The sequence below is a fragment of the Neofelis nebulosa genome, chromosome 15 (genome assembly GCF_028018385.1).
Source record: "Neofelis nebulosa isolate mNeoNeb1 chromosome 15, mNeoNeb1.pri, whole genome shotgun sequence".
NCBI classification, from domain to species: Eukaryota; Metazoa; Chordata; class Mammalia; order Carnivora; family Felidae; genus Neofelis; species Neofelis nebulosa.
Genome location: NC_080796.1, coordinates 36,431,835 through 36,435,834, shown reverse-complemented (window position 1 = coordinate 36,435,834; position 4,000 = coordinate 36,431,835). Strand labels below are relative to the sequence as shown.

The 4,000-nt window shown below is 53.8% G+C and overlaps 1 pseudogene; it reads left to right on the top strand.

The window, feature by feature from the left end:
- The first annotated feature begins 1,955 nt into the window (after window positions 1-1,955).
- On the top strand, window positions 1,956-3,718 carry LOC131495546 (small ribosomal subunit protein RACK1-like; annotated as a pseudogene).
- Window positions 3,719-4,000: the final 282 nt, after the last annotated feature.

The window sequence follows — 4,000 nt, the reverse complement described above, 5'->3', positions numbered from 1 at the left end:
TTTGGTTATACACCTGTCGTCTGTCTCTCATCCACCCCACCCCTACCCCTCCATGACCACTCAGCAATTCCAGAGGACACAGCTCACTTCTCAGCAGGCCTGCACTGTCCTTTCTCTGACACCCTCTGAATACCGGGGACACCCCCGAGGTGGCTGCCGGTGTCTCAGGGCATTTGCCCCCTTACCCCCCAATAAGCACTTGATGCAGGGGAGGGCTCTTCTTGCTAGAAGGGTTGGACGCCCTCTGGACATCCCAAAGCAGGCTCTGCTCCCCTTCTCTCCGGCCTGCTGTGGATTGCTTGTCCTTCCCCCAGCTGAGTGTCAAAGGAAACGCCTTCTGTAACCACAAACCACCAGGGCCTCCCTCATTTCTCAGATGAACTTGGCTTCTAGGAAGTGGTTGTGGCCCACAAAGCCACGGCGTGAGCCCGGGAGAAGCTCATTTCAGTCACGCAAGGCCAGAGAGAAGCTCGGCCTCGCGCAGGAGGTTAATAATAGAGCCCATCCTAGAGGCCGTCCGGGAAAGCCTTTGGAATTTTCTGTCTTCAGATATGCCTCGGATGGAGCCATTCAGAAGCACTTTATTCTCTAGGCCCTTCTCTGTGGCAACCTGGCTCTAGAAGGAAGATGGTTTCAGTTCTGGTTTTGAAACCTCGGGGGCTAGGACTGTTTTAGGGTTTGAAGCCAAAACATATCGAGCAAATGAAAACCTCTCACTCACCAGGAATCTTCACTCTTCGTTTTCAAGCACATCAAAAGGTGTGTCAACAGCATTGACTGAAGGTCTATTCTGTGAAGAAGTGTGGACGGGGCACTGCGGGGAAATTTGCAGGACCGTGTATTAATAGCTCATTCATCCATCTTTATCTAGCCATTTAATTCAATTTCGTGAATCAAACCAAATCAGAACTACCCACTGAGCTTTACTAACCACAAACCCTGCCTTCGAGGGATGCCGGAAATACAGAGGTAGTAATGTATAAAAAGTCACTCCCGAGAGCCTCCCACCTGACGGAGGAAGCGGCAAAAGCAAAGGCACGCATAGATTCGGCCAGGGGAACTGTGATAAATGCAACAAGGGAAGCTGACCGGAGGTGTGCCAGGGATTCTGCAAAGGGACCTGTCCTGCTGAGTCGGAAAAATGACAAAATGCGGTTTTTGATTAGGAACTCATTACCAGACACTTTAGGTATTCAATAGGTACCTGCTGGGAACTACTAAGTAAGGTGGGCATGGGTGCAGGCCTGGGAAGGCTGGTTTAAGAATTCACAGGCAGAAGCGACGGCAAGGCGCAGGCACGGTGGGTGACAGTTGCCACTCGCAGCCGGTCTGGTGAGTCGAGGGGGGCAGCCAGCCGTTCCGTTTCTTCATCCATCACCATCCTCTCCATCGAGTCATCCATCCATGACGTCACACTGGCAGTGAGGGACAAACCAGGGGGGACGACTGACATTGTGGAAGCAGTGAGTAGGAGCTAGAAAGCATTTGCAGAGTAGGAAGTGGGATCACAGGGGGGACCGGCGGCATGGGGGCCTGATGTTCGGTGGCAGATGGGGAAGGAGGCAGAGGCCAGGGGCCAGACACGGGGCAAGCAGATGAGGTGACCGCGTGCAGGCCCCCCAGGTGTGCTCACCGAGTCTCTGTGACGCAACCTCCAGAGGGGCATTTAGGCCAGGCACGAATTCTGTAGCAAGGACTACTTGTATGCACAGCCTTGTGCCGGGTGAGAGAAAGATCCAAGAGAAGTATATGAGAGGGTCTCTGTCCTGACAGAGCTTATAATCCAGCTGAGCAAAGGAGGAAAAATGGAAAAGAAACAAGTGGGTCGTGATACGAGAACAATTGTGAGAGTGTGCATGTAAAGTGTGAAAGAGTCGTGGCAATGGGAAGAGGTTAACTGCAGTCTAGACTCACCTCATTGGTACGGAAGGGTGCCTGGTTGCGCTCGGAAGTCACGGGAAGCGTGCCCAGGAGGGGAGTTTTGAACAAGACCTCCAAGAGTGGCCAGTCGGACTCTTCTCCTCCGCGGGGCCGCGGCTGTGGTGATAGACTATCCGACTCCATCCTTGTCGCCGCAGCGACACCCGCACTCACGGCTGCCATGACCGAGCAGATGACACTGGGTGACACCCTCAAGGGCCACACTGGCTGGGTGACTCAGATCGCCACCACTCCCCGGTTCCCGGACGTGGTGCTTACAGTCTGCCCCTCGAGATAAGACCGTCATCGTGTGGAAGCTGACCAGGGCTGAGAACAGCTCTGGCATCCCACAGAGTGCTCTTAAGGGTCATTCCCACTCTGTTAGTGATGTGGTGGTCATCTCCTCAGCTGGCCAGTTTGCCCTCTCAGGCTCCTGGGAGCCTCCTGGCCCCTCGTCTCTGGGATCTCACAATGGGTACCACCACAAGCAGATTTGTAAGGCATGCCAAGGATGTGCTGAGTGTGGCTTTCTCCTCTGACAACTGCCACATTGTTTCTGGCTCCTGAGATAGAACCATCAAGCTGGGGAATACTCTGGGTGCATGCAAATATACTGTCCAGGATGAGAGCCATTCGGAGTGGGTGTCTTGTGTCTGCTTTTCACCCCATGGCAGCAATCCCATCATTGTCTCCTGCGTCTGGGACAAGCTGGTCCAGGTATGGGGCCAGGCTAACTTTAAGCTGAAGACCAGTCACATCGGCCACACAGGCTGCCCAAACACTGTGACTGTCTCTCCATGGATCTCTCCGTGCTTCTGGAGGGAAGGATGGCCGGGCCATGTTGTGGGACCTCAACGAAGACAAGCACCTTTATACACTAGATGGTGGGGACATCATCAATGCCCTGTGCTTCAGTCTAATGGATGCTGCCTCTGGGCTGCCACGGGCCCCAGCATCAAGATCTGGGACATGGAAGGCAAGGTCACTGTAGAGGAACTGAAGCAGGAAGTAATCAGTACCGGCAGCAAGGCGGAGTCACCCCAGTGTCCCTGTCTGGCCTGGTCTGCTGATGGCCAGACTCTGTTTGCTGGCTTCAACAGATAACCTGGTGTGAGTGCGACAGGTGACCATCAGCACCACTAGAAATATGTGGCAGAGCTTTAGAAATAAAACATTGGTTTGCTAGAGAGGGAGAGAGAGAGAGAGAGAGAGAGAGAGAGAGAGAGAGAGAGAGGCTGGCCAGTCCGATATGGGCAGGCAGGGGACCTCTGCCTCAGCCTGTAGGTTGCTATTAGCCCCAGCCACCTGTTGTCCTTGGTACGGGTTTGGTCTGAGCCAGTGGTGCTCTGGAGCTGGCTCGCACATGCTTGGGAGAGCCGACTTTGTGTATCTCTTCTCAACTTGCTTTCCCGTGACATCATGCGGGTAGCTTGAAATGGACCCAAACGGCACCGTTTACACCGCAGGCATCTGTAAATGCTTCTTACCCGGGAATTTCTTTCCCCCGGGATTTCTGACGTATCAGCTACGCTTTGCCCCTGACCCGTTTTCCCCTGGGGAAAGGAGAGAACCAAATCACCACTTCCGGGAGGAGCATTTTCAACCTGGATCTAATTCAGATTTTATTTTTATCTCACATGCCAACACAGAGTTCAAGAGTTCATTTCCAAAAACAGGCACTTTTCATTCCCTACCTAGAGGCTGTGCTGCTGGCACCAGGGAGCCGAACATGAGTGTGATGCAGCGGCAAGGAAAAAGGGCACCAATCGACGGCAAAGTCAACGGGCAAGGGCTTTGACGGAGGTCCCTTAGGATGCCGGAGGAACACGGGAGGAGGCTGGAGTGGATAGAGAGCCAGGAAGCGCTTTCCCAAGAAAGCAGTGCTTGTCCTGACTCCTGAGAGGGAATTCCAGGTGGAGAAAACATGCCAGCAAAAGCAAAGGGAGGCTTGAGGGCTTTCTGCTCTGTGCGCTGTCATTTGTAAGGTTGGAGCAACACAGAGGAGCCACAGGGGGTGCTGGGCAGGGAGTCAGAGGCCCCTGATGGTGTTAAGAGCATGTGAACGTTCCTAACGGTGAAG